The sequence below is a fragment of the Pezoporus flaviventris genome, unplaced genomic scaffold (genome assembly GCF_033815535.1).
Source record: "Pezoporus flaviventris isolate CSIRO_AGI_PZ_B2104156 unplaced genomic scaffold, CSIRO_AGI_Pfla_v1 ptg000023l, whole genome shotgun sequence".
NCBI lineage: Eukaryota > Metazoa > Chordata > Aves > Psittaciformes > Psittacidae > Pezoporus > Pezoporus flaviventris.
Genome location: NW_026892571.1, coordinates 3,016,822 through 3,044,747, shown reverse-complemented (window position 1 = coordinate 3,044,747; position 27,926 = coordinate 3,016,822). Strand labels below are relative to the sequence as shown.

The window sequence follows — 27,926 nt, the reverse complement described above, 5'->3', positions numbered from 1 at the left end:
AGTGAGAGCAAAGGTTTACAAAGTGACTTGTCTCCTGAGTCACCAGAAGTAGACGGCACCTGCAGCCCTTGCCCCTGCTGTCACCCCAGACTACCCTGGAATGCTGCAGTGCTCCAGCGGGAGTGTTATGATCTTCACTTCTCTCCCCCAGCCTTTAAAACTGTGATTTACGTGGGTTACTCTGTTCAGAAACTCACTAAAACACCAAAAGAACACCACAGGGGTTTGTATTTTTGAGACAGACTTCGCTTGCTGTCCTCAGCTGCAAATTCTTCCTTGATCCAAGTATTCAGTGTGATGATTTCAGGTGTAAGGGATGAGTGGTTTAGGTTCCCTGCTGGCAGTCTTTCTAACAGGCTTTCCACAAGGAATGTTTGGGTTTTTCCTCCCCCTAAACTCCTGCTCCAACAAAGTTGGTAAATGAGAAAAGAAATACAAGGCTATAACTGGTATTAGAATTTGGACTTCAATATTAATTTCAACAAGATCTGATTAAGTAGAAGCAGGATGGTTTGTGGTGGGGTTTTCACCCCCATGGAGGAGGCATGCGAGGTCCTGACTACTTCCTGGGGGACATGCTGCAGTTCATTTCACTGTGGCTTATACAGGACTATTTTTCAGAACACCAAATTGCAATGTTATGGAATACTCCATGTGTTTTTGTATTGCAGCTGTAGTACAGACGTGCCCAACTTTCATTTTTAGCGTATCCATCCTCTCTCTGTGGTTGGTGGTGCAACATGTCTCCATTTTGTGAAAACCTTGTCCTTTACCCCGCCACATCAACACGAAGGGTAATGTCATCTAGAAAATGGATTGAGATTTTTTGACAAATGAAGATCATGTTTAACTTAACTGAATTGTTTACTGTTAAAGTAATACTTAATGGGTCTTTTCACTGGAGCTTATAGAAAACCTTCCCAGCTTATTAAAACATTGCCTGTATTTTCATGCTTTTAAATCCTTTTACACCTTTTCTGATTTTACAGAACAAGTTGAAGTTAAACCAGGATTTCTTATTATCTTCCATTGTTATTTATAGATCTTTTTCTCACTTCATAATCCCAGTGGGATGGGGTTTTTCTATACCCTTCAGTGGCATATGCAACAGGCACTAAATGAATGAATGTGCTGCCATTTGGAGGTAGATAATAATTAAGAAGGTGCCTTAGGATATTTCTGGAGTTGAATTTCAAGAGATTTTCTTAATTTTAGCATGTAGTTTTCTATTTTTTTATGAGCTCTACAGCCCTGTTCCACTTTGAACACTTAAAGAATGTGGTCTGCTGAGAACAGATGGTGTCATTTAAGTTTTATACCGATTCTACTTAAACTTTTAAATGAAGTCCTTATGCTTTTAAATGTTTAGTTAAGACTTACTGATTGTTAGCAAATTGAGAAAAGTTGGTCACAACTGATTACCTGGTCAGAGACTGAAAGAGGTAATTGTCTCCATTTTTAATACTTTGTAGTCATTAACATCATTAGTGGATTCCTGTCATCTTCCAAAGGAAACAGGGAAGTTGGTTCATAAGCTGGGAATCATAGGTAGAGTGAGGCTTTTCCAAAAGACAGGAAGTGGTAAAATGCGCATGTGGTTTTCTTTAGTTAGAAAATTAGCTCTGATTCTCCACCAGTGAAGCTGATACAAATGAGAAGTCACTGATGTATGTGCTCTACTGGGACACTGTCAAAACACATTATCTCCAAGTACAAAAGTGATATGGTTTTGTCAGCTGTTTCATTCCCTTTATGCAGCTACCGAAGCTGTTGTTTGTATGAAGTGCCCTTCACCTATTTCCTGGGTTGCAGAGTTACTAAGGAATATTGTTCATCATCTACGCTCACTGTCCGCTTGACAAGCGCAATGATTTGGTTAGTTTAACGTTCATCTGGGTATCTATGACAATTCTGTAAAAAATGCCAAACCAAACACCTAAACCAAGCCTACAGCACTCCTGACCTCAGAACTCAATGCGAGGTGAAAAGCTGTCTGCAAAGAGATAACAAATATCACACGGTATAAAGCTCCCTACTGTCTACATGTTCCCAAATGTGATGCAGTGTACACCTGAGGTTGCTGAGAAGAAATCTTGTGATGAAAGGAAAAAGAGGACTGCTCGCCAGCAGTAGTTCCTGCTGTTATAGCACATAGTAAGAGAGTTTTGATTTAGTTCCTTTTATTCCACCTTCAAAATTTCGCCGTGAGGATTAAGACACTTCAGTTCTGTATTCCATGTCAGGCTCAGCAGAAGCAGGGCTTTGTGTTCCCTACTGGGCTTCAGTGGCAAGTCAGCCCATAAAGAGGACTTGACCAAACCTGGTTGTCTGTGCCCTGAAAGGATTATGCAGTGCTGCCGTGACCATGTTTGCAGTCAGGGCTTTAACCTCTGGCAGGGGACAGTATATCAAACTGCTGCAAATGATTTCCAGAGGGATCAGGAGCTCAATCCCTCCCATCATCATGATTTTATAATTCAACTTCTAACTCCTAGAACTGCAGAGGGATTTGGGAGTAGCCTAAAAAGGTCCTTGGTCAATGAAACATCTCTGTCAGCAGAATTCTGTGTGCCCCACGTGTGAAGCTGGTGCCTAAAGGGCTCCTGGCTGCAAAACCTATCTGTGTTGGTTTTTGACAATACCAGTAAGGCACTAGTAAGGAATGCTGCTGTCAGGGGTTTGCTCCATCTTCTCCTAATTTTGGGTTTAGATGATAAATGCATTGTCAACACCCTGTGTTTACACTGTGTTACTAAATATGAACCTCTGCGTTCTGATGAGGCCTGCCTATTTATGTGCTACTTGGTATTACTGAAGACTTTATAAAGGTGGAGAAAATAGTCAAAAATGTAGTGTTTATTTAAGCAAGGAATAGGGAAAAAAGATTTTGGGTGACAGAATATGGACCATTGCATTGCCATGGCCATTGTGTGGCTTTTCCAATTAAATGGTCTTTGGTTACATGGCTGTACTTGAGTACCCACCAGTGGGGTGTGATTACTTGGCTTAACCTGGTAGATGGGAACTGAAGGCCGTGCTGCTAATGAAGAAGTGATTCCACATAAGGAGATGGAGTTGTGCCATGAAGTCTGTGTGAAGCGGCGTGTTCTATTGTCTGTTTGTAAATAGAATGTGGTCTCCTTTTGAAATTCCCAAATAAACTTCATCAGCTTCAGGAAATTAATGAACTGACACTACCAAAGGGGCAGAAATATTGTTTCAATCACTAATAAGAAAAACTTAATAATGAAATGTAGCCTTCTATTAATGTGTAAATTAAAAGCAGATGCTAAAGATGAATGAATGCATGGATTAATACTGGTTTTTGTTGTCAGAATTTATGCTGATGGGAAATGGAGGAAATGTACCCTTACAGAAATATTTTGTAGTGGTTGTTAACACCTTATATTCTTACTTGTGCTTTACTGTTTCATGTACTCTAGTATAAATGTGTAAGCTGTTAACAGCAGGATGAACATTCAGGAAGCTGAACAACCACCTGCTCCCATAACTGAATCATTATTTAAATTCCCTCTGCATTTCACAGGTTTAAACACTGACAGGGATCCAGATTTACAATACAAGACGTCACACACAACTTCCAGTGCAGTGCTTTCACTAGTTCTTGCATGCCATCTGTATCCAGTTTGGCTGCAAGTGGATTTTGCTATAAAACAAGGAGTCCAAGGCAATGGATTGGGCATCAAATGGAGCAGAAAGTAACAACTGTCCTCAAGTTATCAATACTGAAGTACTTAAATAACTCATGGAATTCCACCATGCCACTGGCCTTGGGAAAGCCTTTGTAGGAGCAAGAAAACTATTTGAAGAGCTTCAAGCGGTAGTAAAGCTGAGCCCTCCCAATTTTCATTGTTTCCTAATCTTTGCAATTCACACTGGTGATCTTTTCCAAATAAAGTGTTTGTCACCCTCACACAACATACTGTGAATTAAAGTAGTTTTACTTTTAAAGGACAATGAATATATGAAGTACTTGAATAAAAATTAATTGTAGGCTGATTAAAAAATCCCAACACAACCCCTCCCCTGACTCTCAACTGATTTAAAATGTTTCAGTTTGATACAGAAGTTACTTAAAGCTCTGATGCATCGGAGTTAATAAGCTTCTTTGTCAATAGGCTCTTAGATGGAAGAGTGGTTTAATGTCATTTACAGTGACCTTACCCACCCCTGCAGTGGGTGCCACGTCTTCAAGAGTTTGGCTATTTGGGACTTGTATGAATTCAGTGGTTGTGCATTACCTCTATTTAGCAGGCCCAAATTTACTAAGCATGTGAGAGGGTAAGTATTTCTTCTTTTTCAGACAGGTTTCTAGGTTTTAAGAGCCACATTCTTACTAAAATAAGAAAATTAGCTTTGGGGCTGTTCTAATGATACTCCTCTGTCTAGTTTAGACGTTTTCCTCTGCTAGGGTTTCAAAGTGAAGTCCACTGTTGTTCTGTATCCAGCTCAGCCTGCTGTGTCTTGCTTTTTAACTAACTCATCGCTTTTAAATTTGTGGGAGTTAAGTACAAAACTGCAAGTAGGCAGTGAGTAAAATCTAATATTTAGTTGCATATTGTCATAAAAAACCAGGTAGAAACATGAACAGTTAATGTTGTGGTTGAACTGTAGCTAATAAAATAATGATGTGCATGCAAGAATTCTGTGACTATTTAAGCCGCACTGAAAACTTTTGTTTTGTTAACCTTCTTCAAGGCATTTGCGTCAAGGCAAGGAGAAGGCATCTGCTTTTGACTGGATGATGAGTGTATCAGTAATGTGATAGAATCATTTTTCTCTTTTAGTTCCTTCTTTAAGAACAGTGTTACTATCGTGGTTTTGGCTAAGCAGCTTCTACAAGACATTCATGTCTTGGCTCTGAGGGATCCTAATCCTGGTGTTGGAGTTAGACACATTCCAGCAGTAGTCCTAGGATGCTCCAGATAAATTTTTGCCATCAGTCCATCTTTCACAGAGAAAATGTGCATGTTAAAGGGAACACAACCCTAATGTATGTTATTTCAGGCTGACTAGACTTGGAGAATATTTAGAGATAACAAAACTCGATCTCATTGTCACAGGGCAAGTATTTGTCTGATTTACTAATCCACAGGAGATAAAACAGCATCTAAGCTAGGATTTGTCAGACCAAAAGAATGTGGAAACTGGATTTGCTACGTGCACATGACTCTTCTTTGCCTGACAGTTTTCCAGTCTGTGTTTCCAGCAGTTGGCTTCTCTCTCTCATACCAGCCTTCCCAAGGGATCTGAATTTGAGGTGAGGTGGCAGCGCCATTCTCTCTGTATTGCCCCAGAATCCCAGCAGCAGCTGAAGCCTCAGGGTGTATGCTGACGCTGTGCTGTCTTGCAGGCATGAAGAACCCAGCATATGAGTTCTTGAGGGTGCAGAAAGGTGATCCACTGCTGGGTGGTGTTTTCATGCAGGCAGTTTTTCTCCATTTTCCTGTTCTTTACTAAGAAATGCTAATTGAGATGAGGATTGGCATTCTAAATGCTGATGCCTTGCATGTGTGGATTCATTTACTAGATAGGCTTGAGCTGCTGCTTCTGCTTTTCCTCAGTCTCTCCCTTGTACCAGCTCTCAGCGCAGTCCTAATTAGCTTTTTCCATGGACTCTTGCTGTTCCTCATCACTCCTTCCTGCTGGACTCCCTTTTTGAGGAATGTGTTCAAGTTTTACTTTCAGAGGTACTTTACCCTCACCTGAAGTGTTTTTTGTTGAACTCTTCACTATCTGCCTGACCAAGGACATTTCTAGGCCACTCTCCCTTGCAGTTTCCTTACTGTAAAACTTGGTTTGTAATGGTGACAGAGGAGAAGGAGGTGTAGGAACACTGACCCAGGTCTGGTGTGGCCAAGTTGTTTTTTGCACTGTCAGTTAATGTTATTTCTGTGTAGCTTCAGTTAATATGGGGTAAGGTATAAATAACTGAGAGAAACTTTGTAATCTCAGTAGAAGAACTAAGGGTGAGATTTAAAGGAAAGGCCACAGTAAAGCCCTGAAATCCCAACCATGCTTAAATCTTGAGTGATTTACTTAGTTTCTAAAACATTTAGCTACACATCAATGCTGAGATAAAAAGAAATGTTTTAAAAAGCAATTTAGGGCATGTGATCTTTGTAATGCTGATGCACTGTAATCTGTAAGAATGCAAATTGCATATACTTGAATCCCAGGTAATCCTGTACTTTGCAGCTCTTCGTACTTGAGCTGGTTTCTCATGTATTTCAGAACAACCAAAAAACCATATTTGGGTTTACAGTATTGCTTTTATTAAGATAATATTTAGAGACTCTAATGAATAATGGAGCACCAGATGTATTCCATAAAAATATGGTTTGTCTCAATGTGGCTCCTTGTCTGAAGGAAATAAATTAGGAAAAAACCCCAAAGCTTTCAAGCAAACCCTCCCATCAACTGCTTCAATGACACGGCTCTCGTTCCTTTCAGCTTTAGACCTCAATCCTCTGTTCATCTTAGTGATTTAAAAGGTAACATAATTTTTCAAGCTGCTCAGTCTGAATTCAGTGTGGCCTTCTATTACATGGAAGCCCTGAAGAAACTCTGCCTGGTTGTGGTGTTTAGCAGCAGCAACACTTTGACTAAGTCATGTTTGGCAGTTTGATCACATGATGCTGGGACCAGCCCTCTTGATGTTATTCCAGGAAATCTCACATTCAGGTATGCTCTTGCTGGGAGACTCTGCCCTCAGTCATGTTTACAGCCTGTTGTGTATGTGAAATGACTTAGAATAACTTTGCCAATTTTAAATTAAATGTTTAAAGTACTTTACATTAGTGCCTGCTCATGCTGTGTGGATTCACTTAATAAGAAACATGGCTCATCTAAAGCTTTGCAGGCTATTTTTTTGAGTGTAGGAATTCCTCGGTTAACTGCTTTTGTGTGATTCCTTATGTCAGTAACAGGCTAGGTTCCTCCAGAATGAAACAGCGATGAAATTATAGGCCAGAGGTGCAAGTGCCCCTGGCCTTGGGAGAAACGGGCTTCATCCATCAATTAGAGGCATTTAACAGTTCCCAAGGTAATTTAAATGTTTGCAGCCAGTAATGACAGCTAATTCTCACTCTTCCAGTCTGAAGGAGCTGTGGTACTGCCTACCCTATAAGTCTCTTCACATCTCTGCAGGTGGTCAAGACCTGTAATGCTGACCTAGGCAGTCTCAGCACTGTGCCAAGATCTGCACTGTTAACATTAGTTAAACTGTGCTTTGCTGAACTAGCTTGTCTTCATTGTGCATAAAACATCCATACCTGAAAGTTGCTGTTATAATAAAATGTTTGGTTTTAATCCTTTCCCACTAATGGAAACCAGCTATAGAAATAGTTCTAGGATTTAGTTATAAAAGTCTAGGTATGATACAGATAATATAAAAATGTATATGCTGTCAAAACAAGACACAAGTTTTGATTGAAGCTACTTGTGATGGTGGAACAAAAATCCTTACCATTTTCTCTAAGTTGACAAATACCCCTTAAATTCCAATAAATGCAGAACATTCCGTTAGCCATGATTTAAAGGAGAAGTTTGTTGCTTCAGAATCAAGCTGAAATTCAAATTGTCTCCAATTTATTATTTCTGAGGTTACTAAGTTTTACAGTGTATCACATTCAACTAGTCTGTAGTGCTGTGCTGTGTCAAGACTACTTCCTTGGTCTCTTCTCTGTTTCTATTGTTTCTATTGTTTGGAATTATTAATGTAAAAGCATTGAGAAAAGGATGTTTTATATTTTTCTGTTAACTTGGGGCTTGAATTGCTACAGGTCTAAAAAAAACTTCACTGGAGATTAACCCAGAATTATGCCTATATTCTTGACTTTCTCAGTTAATATTGAGTTGGTTTGACTTGTGTTTGCAGTGGCTGCCCTTTGGAAGTGAGTAAGCATCAGTCAGTGTGCCAGTGTTCATCAGGAAGTAACACAGGAGGCCTGTGTCTAAGTACATCACTATGTACATAGCAATGAAGTGAGTTCTGCAGCTTGAAGATCCAAGTGTGGCCACCAGTGAGCACAGGGACTGACAGATGTTTGCAAGTGAAGGCATTTATTCTCTTACCAGCACATAGAGTGCTGTTTGCATCCAGGATCCCACATCTGCTGTAGGGATTTCAACATGCTCACCATAGACCATGCTACTTGAATGTTCATACAGCACTTGATGCTTTGCTTTGCCTGTCCCTGGGATAAAGAAAAGATGCAGGATGTAGTGTGGTGCTTCGTGTGCTCCTATTAGAATGAAAGGCCTGAAGATTTTAAGTTAGGCAAATTCAAGAAAATAAATTAGCTTTTGGGGGGAAATATCAGCCCAGCTGCTTTAACTTATCACTCATATGAGTTGATGAAAACAGTTATTAAAGGAAAGAATGAGTAGCGTGAATGTTGAGACTCTCCCATATGAATTTTGTCTGAAAGTGGATTATTTGCTGAAGCCAATGCATCTTAATTTATACTTCATTTAACCAGGGAAAAAAATAACAGCTGTGCCAATACTTAACAGTAATCTTGAGATGTGTCCAACTGTATCTGCTTTGTTTGCTGGAAGTTTTAAGAGTATAGTGGGGTGATGCAATCCAGTCAGCATTGCTACATTATACCTTGTGCGTTCAGTGCTATTATATAGCCTGTGTGGGCAAGTCTCTTGGTTTGACATCTGAGTCTTCCCTTGGCAGATGATTCTGTCTGTTGTTGAGGTAGTTGATGTGGGAATGTGAATAAAATTAAGCCAGATACCCAAAGAAACACAGTGCTGTAATGTCTGGTTTACATTCAGGTATTACTGTTGTGTGGACAGAGCTTTTTGTGTAAGATATGTAGTAAGTACAGCATTGCTTTGAAGATCCTAAACTTTCTAAAGCACTCTGTTGGGTGTGGTAATTTCTGTGGTTTTGTATACAAAGAAACTGAAAGTCAAGAGATAGTATGGACTTTCACTGCATCATGTGGTGGGTATGCTGGCCAGAGCACTCAGAAACCTGACATCAGGCCAGACACCAGGTAATACAGGCCTGGAATCTGTTCTATGGAAGACATTGCCTAACTCCTCATGGGTGTTGGGCCTGTGTGGGCTCTGCTGTGCTTTGTGCTCATGTTTGTACTGGAGAGAGAACCATTTTCACAAGAACACACTGGCACCTTCAATTAAGCAAACAGTATGATAGCACTGGGTTTATACCTCCTGCTATTCTGATGCATAGCTTTAGGACACACTGATGTATAATCCTGGTGAACTGGGAAGTAATGCTTTTAGGCTCTTAAAGTGCAGAGTGGTATCAGTAATTTTTCTTTGTCAGTAATTTAAAACAAGGTTTCATTGCAACGTGTCTGTGGCTTTGAGCCTGGTAGCTTGAAAAGGCCACTCTCTGCATTAGCAAATTGCATGTGTCTCTTTCCCTTGGTGTCCAAGTGAGCGTATGGTGGATGGAACACCACCATCTCCTACAGCAGGACTGACCTGCTCAGTGATGGGGTCTGGATTTCAGCACTGGCAGATGGCAGAGATGTGATTTTGAAGGGGAAATAATTGATTTTCTTTACTTAAGAGCTCTTTTAACAACTTTGGGCTCTCTAAAATGTGTTTATTTGCAGAGGGAGTGACCAGTTGATCTTGACAGTAAAGAACAGAGTGCCTTTATTTCCTTTCCTTCTGCTACACTTTCTAATGACTTAGAAGCCTAACAAAAACCCTCCCACCTTGAAGGGCTTAACGAGATTTCACAAAGTCTTTCTGTGGGTCAGAGGAAAAACAGTGATATTAATCTGTGCACTTAATTGGTTAGGTTAGGTTAAGTTTAATGGGGAAGCTGATAAGATATAGATGGCTACAGATTTTATATAAATCTGTTAAATATTATTTGATGTCTTTGTAATAACAAATAAAATACCCTGAACCTGTCTTGGAGATATTTGTTGTAGTTCAGAATATGAAGACATTGCAATAAAACATCTGGTATTCATTTCACTCCTTAAAGGAGTAGAGGAGATATACAAAAGCCCTTGGCCAAAGGTGAATTTACTCTTTTTTTGTGTTGTCTTGTGTTTAAATGGCTAAGAAAAGTTATCTTGTGAAGCTCAACTTCAGTGGCATTTTGTATTCTAAAAGAAATGAAGATACATTTTCTTACAAGTACATTATATGGCTTACTATTGTAGTGAAACAGATTTCTCAACTTCGTATGTAAGGTTATGCAGGATGACATCTGGTGTATCATTCCCATGTGCCAGTACCATGCTGTGATTTGAGGAAGGGTAACTAGTGGTGCTACGGATTGGACTGTATTTTTCTTCAGGAATTTCTGATGACATCCATCCAAGAGGCTTTTCTGTGGATGGAATAATACTTGGACACGTCTTGTTCTAATACCCTGTGTATCAGGCATTGCAAATCTTGCCCTTGCAGATCAAGGTAGCATGCTGGGCTGCAGAGCATGCTGCTAGACTTAGAGAAAGAGATGCTTAGTATGTAACTACAGTAATAGGCATCACGAGCGATTTCTTATCTAAAGAATAGAAGAACTCTGGGGTTTTATGCCTTTTTCCTCTTGTGGCATTTTACCACTTTTGAAACTGTGCATGGAATTTCAGCCTTAGGTGTACAATAAAATTACAGCTGGGCATAATTAAAATTATCTATGGCAGGATTTTAAGACCTTGGCTTCTCTTTATATTCTGCGTAAAAGTTGGATCAAAGATTTTCTGTAGGCTTTCCTGGGAGCCTAATTTCTCATTTTACTAGTTTGATCAGTTTAACATTGATTTAATTTATAATGACTGTTTCCTTTATTGCTAGATTGTAAGCTAAGTGTTGCCAAATTATCTTTATTTGTGTGTTAAATTGGAATTTTAGAGATGCTTTGCATTCCTTTGCAGGGAAGGCTTGTCACATACCACTGTAAGCTGCTAACAGATAGCTTATTTTAAGAACTGATGGGCCTGTCCCTGCCCTGCCTGATTATCCCTGTGCCCCCTTAACTGCTGTGTATTGATTCCAATTAACATGACTGACATGCACCACTGAGGGGGAAGTTAATCAGCTAGAGGATCTCCTGTTGTGAATTCATTTCCTCCTCTGAGCTTGTCCTGTTCAGCTGGGCATTTAAAGAGACTAATGCAGACACTGCGCAGACACGTCCAGTCTGTGCCCCAGGTCTGAGCCTTGGAAACAAAAATAGCTTTTTAAAAGCTGTCTTGGCCAAGTAAAGTTGATACACTTTTGAAAGGTCAAACAAACCGCCTTTTCCTTCTACCTGGATTATTGATTGCTGGAGGAGGTCATCAGACTTGGTCAGATTCCAGGAAATATGTTTTTCAGCTAATTAGTAACTCGTATGAGACAACAGGAGGTTTTGTCAGCGATGGTGGCATCAGGTTTTATATTTGTGCTTTGGAGGTGAAACACAAATGTCTTAGAAAATTATTTTTGGGGTAGTAGAAACATCAAGGTTACTGAAATAGAGAACTTCCCTAAGATGTTAGTATGCATGATGAACAAAATGTTTGCATTCATAGACTGAAGTTGGTGTCTGTTGTGGAAATGACTGAATATCCTACTAAGTTACAACATAGTTATGCATGGCAGGAGTAGATCTTCAGCACGTGTTCAGGTTGTCACAAGCAGCCGTCCCTACTTAGATTGCTGCAATAGCAGACACAGCTACAGGTTGGGTAGAGAAACAGTTCAGAGCAGCTGAGGAGAAGGACTTAGGGCTGCTGGTTGGTGAGAAACTGAACATGAGCTGGTGTGTGCTTCAGCCCAGAAAACACCCGTGTGCTGGGCTGCACCAAAAGGAGCATGACCAGCAGGTCAAAGGAGGTGATCCTGCCCCTCTACTCTGCTTGTGAAACCCCATTTGCAGCACTATGTGCAGTTCTGGTGTCCTCAACATAAAATGGACATGGAGCTGTTGGAGCAAGTCCAGAGGAGGCCACGAGGCTGATCAGGGGCTGGAGCACCTCCCACATGGAGATAGGCTGAAAACATTGGGTCTGTTCAGCCTGGGGAAGAGAAGCTGCGTGGAGACCTCAGAGCAGCCTTCCAGTGTCTGAAGGGGGCTACAAGGATGCTGGGGAGGGACTCTTCATCAGGGACTGGAGTGACAGGGCAAGGGGTGATGGGTTCAAAATGAAACAGAGGAAGTTCAGGTTAGATATAAGGAAGAAGTTCTTTACTGTGAGAGTGGTGAGGCGCTGGCACAGGTTGCTCCGTCCCTGGCAGTGTTCAAGGCTTGACAGAGCCTTGGGTGTCATGGTTTAGTGTGAGGTGTTCCTGCCCATGGCAAGGCGTTTGGAACCATATGATCTTAAGGTCCTTTCCAACCCAAACCATTCTATGATTCTGTGATTAGGCCCTAGTTTTAGCTATGAAAATTAGCAAGCTATGAGCTAAAATGTCTGTCTAGTTTGGCTTGAATTGTTAAGATAGAAATAGAGAAGGAATGAGAACCCTGGAATAATAATAGCGAATTGATAGCTATCTAGATTTCCTATGCCAATTTAGCTATTTGTAGCTGTTAGAATGTGAACTACCATCTGGCTTCATAGATCTTAATCTCATACTAAATTACCATGACTGCTCCAGTTCCTCACTGAAAGTTTGTAATTGTGACAAGCAGCAAACAAAGAGAAAACACTGCTGAGCCCACAGACAAGGCTGATACCCCCCCTCTGGAGGTAAAAATTGCTTGGTTTTAATAATACCCCAGTTAATCACTTAGGAAGCTCAGCTCCTTGTGTAAACTGCAAATCTGTGCCGTTTGTTTTTCTAACTGCATAGATCTGGTGTACTCATGTAGGAATGATGCTCACTACTGTAGGACCTGATTTGCCAACAGAACTTTTGTTTAACTGGAAATCTTTCTAGTTCAGCTATTTATTTTAGTTTCTAGCCCGTGCCATGGTATTTCATGACAGAAGGTACTGCACTGTCTATAGTGGCTTATCCAAGCAAGGTGCTCCTTAGTAGCAGCAAATTGAGGATGGGGAGTTAGTTTGTCGTTTTTCTTTTCCTTGTTATTTTTGGAGTATTGCTGCAGTTATTACGGCTAGCAATGTCTGATAACTGGTGTTCAAATAAAGGCAGCCTTTATTGGAGCTTTCCAGTTCAAAGAGTAGCTACCAGAAGAAAGAGGCCAGTAGTATTTGGGGAAGGAGCTGTTGTTTGGTATGAGTTTAGGAGAAGAATTCCTTATAAATGGGTGGCAATTAACACACGTGTGACGTCCGGCGCTGGCAGGCGGCGGCATGGACGGGGCCCCCGCTCCTGGCCAACACGTTGCTGTAGCGGCGGCTGCTGCCGAGCGCGGCCAGGGGGCCGAGGAGACGGCGGCGCAGGACGGAGCGGGTGCGGGGAGCCTGTGCGCGCCGCCCCGCCCGCTCCTCCTGCCCGGCCCTCCCGGCCGCCTGCCCCCGTTACCGCCCGGAGTGCTGGGAGCCGTGCTGTGCCCGGCACGGGAGTTTCGGCTTCCCTGGGAGCGCGGTGGGCGCACTGGGGTGCAGCGCTCCCGTTCACTAGTCCTGAGTGGGACCCGGCCAGACGGGCGGCGTTACTTGCTAATGCCAGCCTGCGAAAGATGGAGAAGCAATTCCCATATTAATTATTCAGGAGAAATAAATGCTATTTTTCCCAAGATACCAAACAGTTTTGAAAAGGTAAATGGCACACCGATCTACTGAGCCATACAGTGCTCGTTAGTTCATGTCAGTTTTGGCAGCACCACAGTAACACTGAAATAGTTGTTTGCGGTATAAACATGAAGGGGAAAAAAATCAATACCTACTATCACAGGTTGGATTAGTATTTCATAGTGTATCTACATACGGTCCTCCAGTATTTGTAAACTGATCATACTCAAAGCATTGGAGATGCATTCAGCCAAAAATTACTAACTGCAGCTCAAAACTAATTTAGAGAATAGGACACAAAGAGAAAACTATTTGACAAGCAAGCCACTAAAGGACATGGGATTCAAACATCACAAAAGACAACTGAATGCCAACTGAACAGTAACAGGTATGCACAAAGGCTCACATAACTGTTTGGGGGGGGGGGGGTGTGTGTGATAGACTGAGTCCTTCTTAATCATTTATGAGGCTTCAAAAACCAAAAATAGAAATCTGTTCTAAAAGTAGAGAAGTTTGATTAAAAGTAGAAATTTGTTCGAAACAAGCTGAATGTAACTCTTTTTTTTGAGCCAAGATTCAAAGGCCAGGCAGGGAGATGGTGGCCACTACAAGAGATTTGCCTCAGAAACATCAAAGGAATAAGCAAATGATAGGATTCCTCGAGTGCTTCAACTCCTTTCAGGCTGCAGTCCTACAGCCTTTACACCTGCTATTTTACTCACATGAAAAATTCATAATAATTTACAATTTTAGGAAGCACTGACTCTCAAAGGCTGTTACCTTCTGGTTACTGCTGTTCGAGGCTTCAAAATTATGAGGTTGCACCTTTTTTTTTTCCTTTTTTTTTTAAGGAACCCACTAGGTTGCCTGTTTAAACCTCCCAAACCATCGCAGCTGTGTCTTTCATTCAGTCAAGCTCAACCATGCACAACTACCTAAAAGTTACAATAGACAGTGCTTGTTTGATGTGAAAGTTTTGGGTAGGTGAGAGTCTGGAATGATACATGTGCAACAGACCATTTATAATGCATTTTCTCATGCTTGGTATAAATATCTTCCTCAGAGACGCATGTGGCATATAGTGGTGGGACAAGGGGGAATGGCTTTAAAATGAAGGAGGGTAGATTTAGGCTAAATTTTAGGAAAAAAATTCTTTATCATGAGGGTGGGGGGACACTGGCACAGGGTGCCCAGAGAAGCTGTGGCTGCCCCATCCCTGGCAGTGTTCAGGGCCAGGTTGGATGGGGCTTGGAGCAACCTGCTCTAGGGGAAGGTGTCCCTGCCTGTGGCAGGGGTGTTGGATGATCCTAAGGTCCTTTCCAACTCAAGCCATTCTGTGATCTCTGCATACTTATTTATATTAAATGCTGTATTCTGTAAAAACTTTGCAGTCTCCTGTCATGGTGAGACAGGGGAGCTGCAGAGACTGCATGGTATCCTTGCTCATGGCAGAGGGTTGGAACTAGGTGATCTTAAGGTCCTTTCCAACCCATAGTATTCTATGGTTGCATTCCTAGCATTTCACTTGCGGCTGATAATTAGAAAATTGAATTACCAAAGTAAATGGGTTTGTGCACACATGTCCAAATTAATAAGCCTAAATGTATCCAGCTAGAATTGCCATTTTGAGTGTATGCCTGGTCTATTCTAAAATCAGATTATTGTACATTGGATTGTAGTATAAATGTAAAGCTTAATAGTTGCTCCCTGTAAACAACATATATAGCAAGACATGTCATGGTAAACACTATTCTGATTCAGATATGCCAGTGTTTCCTACATGGAAGGAGGAAAAGACTTCTTTATGATTATTGTTATTTTGGGTGTCTGATTGTCTTTCTATTCTACTTTGTTATGGCTTGTTATCAGCAGGTATAAAGAATGACCTAACATTGAAGTAGTGGGAAAGGGCATGCTGTTTACTGACTTAGATACTGCAAGCACAGTCTCCCTCAGTGAAAGAAGGAGTATTTTCTGTTTTGATGAATGGATTCAGATTTCATTTGGTTTCCCATAGTTACTGGGAAGCGATAGTGCAGTTAGCAAAGCAGCAAGGAAGCGGGGTCTTCTGTTATTTATACGTTGAAAATCTCATCATAAAGATTTATATCTCAATATTTCACAAACAGTAGACTCAGAATTACATCTTTCAAGTGGAGTCAAATACAGATGGTGAGATATTAAAGGAGCTGGGCAGTTCTTTATTGAGTGCCTTAATAGCTATCTGTGTTTTTAAAAGACGAGAGAAAACTGGAGAGATGTAAATCCTGTTAAGTGATGATTTTTTTTTAAGCAGAGTCAGAAAACATGCTAGATACTGTGAGGCAGTTTGGTCTTAGAAAATCCAGTTGCATTTCTTGGTCATCTAGATTACACTTAAGCAGAATCCATAGGCCAAATGTGTACATTAATCTTGTTTTATTCCAGTAAAGCTGGGGAGGGGTGGTGATGAAAGTCATTCCTTCTATAGTTCCTTTATGTGTGTTTTGGTTAAAGCTGTTGGGTATGTACAGGTTATTTTGTGTGCTTCAGGTTACAGGTTTTGGCTTAGAATGGGGACTAAATGGAATCTAATAGTTTATATAAAAAGTTTAAAGAACTACAAACATTACTACAGTTACTAAATCGTTTGTGTGTATTACCAATCCTGTCATTTTCTGTCTTTACCAGGCTTTGCAACCATCTCGTGTCTATGTTTAGATACAAACAGACCCACAAATACATCAAATGGTGATAGGCATTGCAGTCCTAACACAGTTGCAGGCACAACAGACAGGCAGCATGCTTGATAAAGACTCCTTTTAGATCATGTGTCTTTGATAACTTCTAATGAAGGGAGTCAACCCTTTGAAATAAATTGATCTTTTAAAGCAATGATTTTAATAATGCGGCTGAGAACTTTTTTGTTATGTAGAACAGTTCTGCCTCGTCTCAGCTTTGCTGATTAAATTCATTTTTCAGGAATTCACAGTGCTTCAGGCTCCTGTGAAACCTCGCTTAGCTTCTGAGGATTTTTATTTAATGTGTGATGTGAATTGTGTAAAGCCTTTCCATAATCAGAAAGGTAATTTAGGCCTTTTCTGACCCCTTTTTTTTATCTTCCTCTGAAGAGGGAAGTTTCAATAGAGCTGGAAATTCTCCAAAGGCTCTTACACAACTGGTACATTCTGCTTTACCATAATGCAATCTTTCCACATTTTCTGTTTTTTCCTTAATTAACGGGTGGATGGAAGGGGTGTTAGATTCAGTTTCACAGAAGGATTTTATGCAACCACACAAGACAGTGTGAAAAGAAGGAATTTTGTAGGCAATAGTATTTTTGAAGTCGACTGCATTCTAGCACAGTAGTTTCCTCCTGCTGCATGTTATACAGTACTGCTGGAAACACTTGTGATTTGGTGATCCTGCTGTCTGTTATGGATTGCCTAAATGGGAGTTTTTCCTGTGGCTTATTAAATAGGGCATTCTCTGCTGTGCAGTGGGATTTGGGCTGCTCCACTCTCCGTTACTCGATGTAGGTTTGGCTGTGATGTTGCTGTACTGCATCTTTGGTTATATGCTTGGACAAGGAGGAAAACTTCCAGCTTGTGATTTGTGGAGCCTTTAGATGCAAATGTGAAAACTTTTTTGCAACACATCAATGCATAGATTGATAGCTTAAAAAGTTCTGCACATGTACAGCAATGCATAGCTGCAATTGTAAGGGGGAATGGTTGGAGCTCAGAGACAGCAGGAGTTTGTGAAGTTAGAAAGCACTGGAAAAGGGAATATTTGACAGCTTTAGCAGATACTGGTGGTAGACAAAGACCAAGGGGGAGGGAAAATTGCTTGATTTTTTTAAAGGAGTAGGTGGTTCATAGAGGTTAATAGGGGAACAGGAATCTGTGTCTGATAGTCCTTATGCTCCGCATAGAATAAACTGTAGCCAGTTGTAAAATAAATGTTATCTAGATTACCACTATCCTCTTTCCCTGCAAAGCAGAAGTCTGTTAGTTGAATAAGTGAGTGTTGCTAGATGTAGTTCTTCTGTGTCTATAACAGATATTCCTTCTGCAGACAACTGGAAAATGTAAACCAGAAATCCCAGATGGAAGCTGGGCCTGAAGGAAGACTTGTCAGTATCATCTTATTCTAGTGATTACACTGAAGTTGAGTTGTTACATGAGTGAGTTCAAGTTTAAGGAAGTCTTCCATTTCTGTGAAAGACATTCTGGTGTTGTGGAAGGGAAATATGTTACAGATTTACTTTTCTTTAACAAAATGTCTCTGTAGTTTATGCATCTAACTTTGCTTTAGCCTCCAAATTCAGAAGCTGAAAACTTCAAGATTTAGAACGAAGTGTTTGATATACCAGATAGTTTTGCTGCTGTTGAGAGGGACCTCACCAGTTTATAGAAGTAGGCCAGCATGTTCATGGAGCTCAGCTACATCCTGCACCTGGGGAATAATAATGCCCTGCAGCAGTACCTGCTGGGGCTGGCCAGCTGGAGATCAGCTTTGCAGACAAGGACTTGAGGGTCCCCGGGGGACAACATAACCCTAAGTCAGCAACATGCTCTTGCAGTAAAGGCATCCAGCAGCATCCTGGGCTGCTTTGGGTAGGGAATTGGTAGCGGGTTGGGGGAGGTGAGCCTTATCTTCAGTTGAGCAGTGCAACATGAACTTCCCAGAATGAGTCCAGCAAAGGGCCATGATGTTGATTAAGGAGCATCTAACACATGGAGAGAAGCTGAGAAAGCTGGGATTGTCCAGTCTGGAGCAGAGAAGGCTCAGAGGATCTTATCAGTGTATATACATACCTGATGAAGGGGACTAAAAAAGGCAGAGCCAGGGGCTTCTCAGTGGTGCCCAGTGTCAGGACAGGAGACAATGTGCAATTGAAAAACAAGAAAATCTATCTAAATATAAAAGGAAGACAGTTTTTTTTCCTGCCAGGGCTGTAGAACACTGGAACAGGCTGACCAGAGGGCTGATGGAGATCACCTTGGCACTATTTAAACCCTGACTGTACACAGTTCGGAGCAACATGCTGCAACCGCCCTTGCTGGACCGGGGTGTTGGACTGCATCTGCAGGGGTCCCTTCCCATGTCACCCGTCCCATGACTGGAAATTGCAAGGATACACAACTAGCAAGAGAAGAGAGAAGCATGTGAGACACACAACTGCTGGAAGGAAATCATTCGCTCAAAGCTGAGAATGTGCAGATGTTTGGGAGATTTTTTGAGAAGGAGAGTCAGTTTTTCCTGGTCATACAGAGATACCAGAGACACTTTGCACTGGGGTGCCCGTTGTCCTCAGTGTAGACTGCCGTGTAGGTGCCTGATACCTTGGCTGTGCAATGTGCTACTTGGGTAGCACAGGTTTTAGTATACATCTTTGGAAAACTGATGTTCTAACGTGATGTATAATCCACTTACGTGAGACTGCAAAAAGCTTTTAGTTCTGGGGGACAGGATGAGCTAACTTCTGGTTGAGAACTTTAACTGGGGCTTGTTTCTTCTATGCTTCTTGACATAATTAAATAGGTCCACCCTGCCTTCAGTACTCCTTACTGCCACCCTATGATGGGTGCGTGGGAGCAGTGGGTGCTGCCAGTTGATTGTACAAGTTGTTCTGTTCCTGGTGTGGTAGGGTAAATACTGGCCTGACAAGAAACAGCTTCCTTGTGCTTTGTGGTGTTGCTGCTTTTTGCATGAGGGGATGTTTCAGAGAATGTTAGTGATACACTGTAAAAACACATGCATTTGTTTTCATCTTGATAAACTTTCATAAAATTCAGGCAGTTCTGTCAACTATGAATTAAATATCAAAACATGCAAGCAAGTAAAAGAGATTGGGCAGAGCCCTAAAACGTTTCACCTTTTATCCCTTAATAAGGGATAGCATGTGGAGATCTTAAGTTTTGGAGGGTCTTTGAGATTTTTAATCTGACACCTTTCTGCAAAGCTCTATACATCAACTACAGACTTCTCCCATAGGAGAGAGAGGAGCAGGGGAGAAGCGCTACCAGGTGGACTACAGATGAAGAATGCACTGGGAGCTTAATCACAGTCATGCTCTGCACTAAACATTCATCTTCTGTCTCAGTGACAGTGTTGAGGGGAAGGAGGTTTTGCGTGGAGAGAATGTGTGAACCTACAAAACCACAGACTGTAGCTGTGTGAGGAGGATCAAAGAGCAGTTTAGTTAATTCTGAAACCTGTAAATATTTGTCATTCATCATCCATGTAGCTTCTAAAATGAAGCGATCCTGAAACTTGAGTGTATTATTTTGAGACAGAAAGCTAACATTCTTACTCAGATTAACTACTGTTTTATTAAGCCAATATACAGAGCTGGTGGAGGTATACACAGCCTGAAAGAAATGTTCATTTTGTTAAACCAAGCTGACAGGCCATGATTACAGATCATCTATTTTTGTGATGCAAACTGGAAATGAATATAAACACCGTGGGCCAGACCAGGCTCATGTTGTGCTTGGTTTTGATAGGAGCTGTGTGCAACGCGTCTCCATAAATCACCTCCAAGATTAATTCAGTGATGTCCTGTGAAAATAGCCCAAGTCAGTATTCTTTCCTCAAAGTGTAGTTTTGCTTTTTAAGCTTTAAACTTTGAAACAGGGAATACTATAGTAGCTTGCATTAATTGTTGAATGTGATGGAGTGTACATTGTGTATAAAATCCAGTGTTCCTTGAGCATCATACCAGATAACAGCTAAAATTCCAAATAGGTATAGAGTGGGCTAACTTTCTGATGACAGTATGATAAATCCTGTGGTAGTTACGGCTATAACAGGCTGCTAATATGCATCTGAGCTCAGGAGATATTAAGCTATATATAGATTCTGCTGTTCCTAACAGATTGTTGTTGTGATACCTGACACATTTTTTGATGTTACATGCGTTCAGAAGAGCTGAGCTTTACATAATTTCTGGTTAGTGTTAGTTATGTGAAAACATATTAAAATGAGTGGCCTAGTTAGGAAACTGTCACATACTCAAGAAGGCAGGTTTGAAGATTTCTGCCAAAGATGCAGAAGCTGTCTTGATAGAGGCATTCTTTTCATGTCTTGAATTCAGCATGGTTGAAGGGTACAGTGAGAGGCCATCTGTCATAGTGGTGATCCCTGAAGCAAGAGCAACTCAAGTGTGTCCCTTGTTTGCAAGTGTTGCTGTCCAGCCGTTGCTGCCACAGCTTTCACGGGCCCTGTTAAGGAGAGCAGAAGGGCCAGGTCCTCGTAGCTGAACACTAGTCACAGCAGAAATGATTTTCTCTACCCAGAGACTGCCCAGTGCAAACAGCCTTCAGAGCATTCCTCAGACAAACTCCAAACAGATGTGTGAACATATGTATGCTGAGATCTTCTTGAGGCTCAGCTATTTCATGTACTTGCTAAGTTTAAAAGCAAAGGGAAAAGATGGTGCTGAGGCAGGGTTTTGCTAAAGTTTTATGCTCTGGATTCCAACGTGAGGATAAATTTGGATGGGGTGAGGTGGACGGGACATCAGTGTACATTGTTAATATGACTGATGGAGCCCGTGCTCTTCCTTCACATGGAACTTCATGTTACTGCTGGAGGTGCACAGGTATTTTAGCTGTAGGAGTCCCACTGGTTCATATCAAGAGACTTGTAGAAGAATGTGCATTGTATGGGCAAACTACTTCTCTTAATCTCTTGGGGAACTGTAGAATCACTTTTACTGAAGTTTTTAGCTTGTTTTGCAAAAAAAAAAAAAACAACCCCAAAAAGCAACTGAAAATAGGGTTGTCTTATTCAAAGTATTGGGCATTGTCCCTTATCTGTTTTATTGCCAACTTTGTGTATAAGTTCCAGTATTTCAGAAACCATGGCTAGTAAAGTTGAAGATGATTTTTAATCTTGTCCTTAGAGCAGCGTATTACGACCGTGCTTGCAACAAAAGGTTAATTTGTTTTTTTCCACACCTGAAATGTGTCCAAGTTGACCTTCCTTTTCTCTTTGGGTATTTAGTTGCATGTCTTCAATAGGTGATGTAATAGGTCATATGCTGTTCAACAATATCTAGGTCTTTAGGTCTATTTATTACCTTCTGAATGCTAGCTTGATGGTTCAGTTCTCGTTGTCAGGGGCTATTAATCACTGTAGTTCAGATCTAACCTTTAGCATAGAGACAAGCGTGTTCCATATTTTTTTACTTGCAGGTAAATACCTGAGGCAATGCTCCTGGCCCCTAGGGGAGACACGTTATGAGACAGATGGAGCTTTGTTTTAGCTCCCGTGTCCGACAGAAATGCTTTCAGAGAACTGTTTGTTGTTTCCTTTGCACAGACATTTACAAATTTGGGATTTATGGGTTTTCCTGTTCCTTGCTGAGGCTTTACTCAGATTAACTACTTCAGTGTCCTTTTGACATCTCCTGTCTTTCTCTTTATAGAGTGGGATAATGGAGTCATTTAACTCTTGAGAACCACTTGACTTCTGATCACAAAGTTGTGTGGTCATAATGATGCAACCATGACAGCGATTTGCTGTTGAACATTTTCACTGTTGGTGTGGTTAAAGATTTATTTTCAGAAAAAAGCATCTGCAAGGAATGCAGTTGAATTATGAAGCCACCTAGCTTCTACTAACCAGCTCCAATCCTTTACCGGGATATTACAGGAGTATTGTTCCATTTTGGTCTCCACAATAACTGAAGTACTAGAAAACGGTAGCCACAGAAGGTATTTTTGCCTGAGAATGTTTTTGGTTCACTAACAGGACTTTTAAGCCAAAAAGCAGTAGCTGTGAGCCTTGACTTTGAGAAAACATTGAATTTGGAAGTTGTTCACAAATGTGTCAGGTTTGGGAGTAGGTGATGCTGAGGTTGGAATGTTGCATTTTAACCTAGTTGGACATGGCTGCTTAAGGAACCAAGTGATGATCAAGAGTCTTTAACAGTAACTGTTAAAGCTGCTAGAAAGTTGCTGTGTCCTACACAGAGCAGACCTGTGCAGGTGCAGTCAACCTGAGGTCAGCCATGACCAACTGTGCTGCTGCATCTCCTCAGAGCTGGTGTGGGGACATGGGAGGCAGAGGGGAACCACAGTGGTCAGTGTGAGGGGTCCTGGCAGTCTCTTCAACCACCTGATAAATGCATCCCTCTGAAGCAATACCTTGTCGTGCTTCTAAGAGTTTCTTTTCAGAGAAAAAGATCCTGGCATTTGTTGAATGAATGCCATTATAGAATTTGAACTTCTCTTACTTACCTGTCTGATGGTGTTTTGCAAAGGTGCTGTTCCTAACAGAAGTGCTGTTTGGGCATGAACCTGTAGGATGCCCTGCCAGTCAGCTGATGGAGGTTTGTCTGAGGGAAAAAATACTTGGCTTTGTGTTCATTTACTCTGGGTTGCTGTCTTTAATCTAAAGCCTTTCTCTAACCTACATTTCCCATTGAAACAACAAGGTAAGAGTATAAATTGTAGTTTTCAGAGTTGGACAATTCCCTGATGGGAAGAGTTGTTCTAGGAGCCAGTTTAAAGGATTGTTGAAGAGGCTGTATAAGAAAATAAGAAAAACATTTACATAGAGGTGGGCACGCATGCTTGCTTACCCCGTGTCAGTCTGACAGAGACCTGAAGGAGCCACTGTTCGACCTTGGGGCCAAAAGCAGTTTGGCTTGCAAAGCTGTGTCCCCTGCCCCAAGCATTAGGCCAGGGCAGGCGAGCGCATAGCCTGGATCCCAGTGGGATGGGGGGAGGCACAGGAATGCCGCCATCTCCTTGGATGGAGCCTGGATGAAGTTGCCTGACAATCTGTGGTGCGTGCACACCTGTCACAGACAAAGGGAAAACAAAACCCAAACCAAACCTGGAAGGTGACTTGTGTAAACGCAGTGCCATGGTAGCATGTTGACTCACGGTGCTGGGAGCCTGAGACTCGGGCGGCACCCACTGTGTCTCACAGCAGCCCTTTTGCTCTTTCTGTGACAAGTTAATTAAGGTGTCCTGCTTAAATTCCTGTTCCCATCTTTTGTCTGGCCTGAATGTGCTCATGAAATATTGCTAAGTGTGTTTTGCATGACCATTTTAACAGGGGAAAAAAAAAAATAACATTTGCTTTGACAGCTTGGTGTTTGCAGTTAGCAGGAGGTTTGTTTGATATTCTGCAGAACAGTAAACTCACTGGAACTATTTCCTACTCCATTTGTGTGCTTGGGTTGGAGGCACACAAGTGGTTTGCAGTGCCATTTGTCAGGATCAGCTAGAAGAGCAGCACATGCTCAATGCAGGCGTTAAATCTTGCTTGGATGCACAGTTATTTCCAGAAGAATCTCGCATTATATTTGATGCTGCATAGGGTATAACTTTGCTTCTGGGAGTCTTTTCTCAGAGAAAGAGAAGTCAGTCATGTAAAGACTCATATGACTAAGATGCCTAATATTGCGACTTGGATTATGTGGCCTCTGGCACCCTCAGATCTTTTGTGGGAACATGTCATTCAGTAATTCAAAGCTGAGATTTTTGCTAGTTCTGAGTATTGTTCAACTGTACTTCAAGTAGCATTAAGAAAACAGTAATAAAATGAATTTATTTTAAATAACAAAAAACTGCGTAGAATTAAGGGAACCTGATTTTGAGGTGGTAACCAAGAAAAAAACCACTCATGCCAAAATATCCCGTGATGCTTCAAGAAAAGCAAACATAGTAAGGATTAAGTTATAACCTGTTGTATCTTTAATCCCTGCTTAACATGTGAATGAAAAGAACATTTCTCTATTGAGGAATTAAATGCTCTATATTTACATTTTCTTTATGAACCGGGAAGGAATGAAGTCATTCCACTGCATTCTCTTTTGCTTGAGTGGCATTTGATTTCACACTCTTTAGTCAACTCTGGAGTTGTATTTTCCATAATAAAAAGAGATTCGTTTTCCCCTGCATGTTTAAAATCCATTGCTTCCCTTGGATCTTCAGCCAAGGGTTGATTGGTTTGTTTTTGTTTTTTTTTTTGCTGTTAGAGACTCTCCAGCCAAGATTTTGGGGAATTTTTTTAAGGGTTTTTCTTACCTACATAGACTCTAAAGTAGTGTCAAACAATGCGTTATAGAGAGTGTTTGAGACTGCCATCTTTAAATCACTGGAGCACAGAGAGCATAAGCAGATGTTATAAAGCACTTTGATCTCCATTATGCCAAGAAACGTGCTAGTGGTGATCTAGGCAGGGTCTCTGTGATGCCTGAGATGCATAGTTTAAAAGTAGGAGTCCACACCAGCATTTACAGCATCAGAATCTGGGAGACAACTGCAGTTAAGGATGGGAACCCCCACCCCATCATACTTCCACTTTCTTTTCTCCCAAGGGAGCATTTTCAGTTGTTCCTTCTGTTGCTGAGATTGTTCACCTACTGTTTCAGATCAGAACTGTCAGAACTGGGGCAGGCACAACAGTGCACAGCCCAGAATTTCTACATCAGAGGGATTTTTTCTTCAAGACCCAAGCGCTGTAGTGTTGAATATCAGAGCTCTCCTGTTTCTTCACATAGATGAGCGTGTTATTTCTGAAGGTGTATCAAACATCCAGTCTATAACACCCTGCATTTGATGTTTGAATGGTAAAGAGGCCAGAAGTGAAAGCACATAATCCTGCTTTAAGAACTGCTAATGCCTGTTGACATAAATGAGTATTGAGGGTTCTCAGCAGTCCTGAGCCGACGCTGCCACAGCCAGAGGCCAACTTCAGACAACTTTATTTTATTCCTACTTATGTCCCTAGCCTGGAATTTGGATAAAAGCTATTGTTATTTCAGAAACCATATTTTAAAAAAGAGGCTTCCTCGCTTCTGATTTATTTAAACTTCATGTTCTTCACAGGGGCTTCAGCAAACTGTTCTCATAACTGAGTTCAGATTATTTCAGCTGTTTTATTGTCATTTCCTCTGGTGAACCAGGAACACAATATTCTCAGCCTCTGCGGAGGAACTTTATGCAGAGTAAATAATTCATCTCTCTGCAGAATCATTTTATTATTGTTTCTATTGCAGAAAGTTACAATTGCCCCATTTTTAGAAATCACATAAACTAAATCTGAAGAGGTTTTCATAAAAGTATAAAAAATAGATGGAATAGACTTGAAGACCAATATTCACATGCTAGGAGAAGGATTGTATTTTTTTCCTTTTCTAAAATTAGATTCTGCAAAATATGTTGAGAAATGACTCAAAAATCTCTTGTGCTTTATTCATGTGTTCTGGTTAGACTGTAATAATCTAACCCTTTGTGTTCGTATACTTGGAGAAAGCTAAAATGCATTGATACTGTTGCACAATACAGAGAACTAACATGCTTCAATGCATCAATGTTTGTAAAAATAGACAGTAGAAGGGATTCTGTGGCATGGGGAAGGTTCATGTGGTCACACGTTTTTCGTAGAGCTCTCATGCAGAAATACAAGAATAGGAAAATGAAATATTAGTAGTAGTCTTTGAACAGAGGCCTCAATACAGCAGAGTGGCCAAAGTGTATTGCAGCAGGAGTGAGAGCAGCTATAGTGCTCCTCAGAGTCTACTAGAGACTCTAGGATCACTGGGAAGAGATGCCCAAAGGACAATCAACACAGCACCAGCTGTAAGCTGCTTGTGTTTACAGCAGTCAAACAGCAGCTGGAAAAAGCACCTGGTTGTTGGATTTGGAGCTTGCTGCTTATTGGAACAGCATTTGGCCGGATCAGAGGCTCCCTGTCAAAAAGAAAGGTTAAATGTAGAATACCCAAGAATGTAACTGAATAGCAGCTCTGTCTTTGCATGAATGACAATACTGGCATGGCACAGAGCTGCTCCTGGTAGAAATGCTGATAAAAGTATAACAATGCTTTTATGTATTTCTCTTCTGACTCCTTGATATTGTGGTTTGACCAGAATGAGTAGGAAATATATCTGAAGGAAATTTTACTGTGAAATTATTTCTTTTCCTGTTGAAGTAGTGTGGATTACTGTCTTGGACTGCTTATTTCCTGGAGTATTTGAGGAAATTTCAGTGCTCATTGGGATTTTACAAATCCTGGATATCTCCAGGCCATGCTTATTCTTACCTGTTTAACAGAGCCATGAGACAGGTTATTTACTTTCTCCCAATCCTATTATAGTTGTATAAGAATATCTGTATATAATACTAATAATATATATCTAACTAGCTTCATTGCATATATGTATATAAAACATAGATTTATATAAGAATGGACTAATTGTGTGGGAACGTATTTTAGAATGGAAAGCACAACTTCGTTATTTGATCAGTAAGGGCCAGAAGGCTGCAAAAAATTAACTGCTGTAATATTGGAAGATATTTTAGGAAATGCTGGATGTTTCTGGGAAATAGGGTAGAAAAATAGAGTAGAATGTGCTCCTAGCTTTAATTTCTTAAGAATGTGATTAATTAAAATGTTATGTGTGTTTCTACTACTTGTAAAAGTGCCAGTGAGCAACCAGTGATGCTTGCCGACGTGTATTTTCTACTTTGGAATGTAGAGGAATAAAGACAACAAAATAGAAAGGTGTCCATGTCAGGGTACATGACAAAAATAATGGGAACTAAAGGGTAATAGCATGTTTTTCCTGTTTGTCTTCTCCTTTGGTAGCGTGTGATGGATAAAAATGTATGTTGTTACCAGTATGAAGAAGTTTCAGCTGCATATAGACAAATGCTTGAGTGATGACTGCAGGTTTTCCAATGTGTCTCTACATTCAAGTGGATTTCCCATGTGTTAGCAGCCATAAAAATGTTATGCATGCAAATGCCTAAACTTATTTTCTCATAGAAAGAAACCAGTTTAACTCTTCTTCCTCCTTCACTATGAATCCCAGATCATAATTTTACAGCAAATGGTTGCAGTGGCAATCTCTTTCTTACTCTGGAAAGTAAGGTTTCTGTATTTTCTGTTACATGTGCATTGCAGCCCTTTTCAGATTGATATATTCTGATTGTGCTCCTCTTGTTCAGAAGTGGTGAGTGCTCTCCTCTCCTATTCCTACATCATCTAAAATTGTCTCCTGCGGGGAGCCCTTACTCCAGGCTATCCATAAGCATTATCAGAAGTTACAGGATACCCTGCAAACTTTCTGTTTATCACAGTTTTGGGGATCCTGCACCAAATGTACTTTAAAAGTATGTTCCAAGATTGGTAAAAAAATACCTTCTTAAAATGCCCGATGAGCTGAGAGCTCCCAGGTCCTGACAGGTCAGTGAGCATCACTTTCAGGAGCAACTGAGAGCTGCAGCATCCCCAGGGTCACCTGAGCAGGTTTCCAGT

The 27,926-nt window shown here is 41.0% G+C and overlaps 1 protein-coding gene and 1 long non-coding RNA gene across 6 annotated transcripts in view; one reads left to right on the top strand and one right to left on the bottom strand.

Moving 5' to 3' along the window:
- Positions 1-27,926, top strand: part of SLIT3 (slit guidance ligand 3) — a 518,888-nt gene that overhangs the window by 116,571 nt on the left and 374,391 nt on the right. The gene's annotated exons all lie outside the window — the stretch shown is intronic.
- Positions 19,963-24,408, bottom strand: LOC133271274 (uncharacterized). Of its 2 annotated transcripts, none has more exons than XR_009744047.1 (4): positions 23,255-24,408; positions 23,065-23,175; positions 22,889-22,986; positions 19,963-20,204 (listed from the first exon to the last, which is right to left on the bottom strand). It is a non-coding gene; the product is annotated as an uncharacterized LOC133271274 (long non-coding RNA). The 2 variants fall into 2 exon arrangements; XR_009744048.1 differs by having other exon boundaries at positions 23,490-24,408.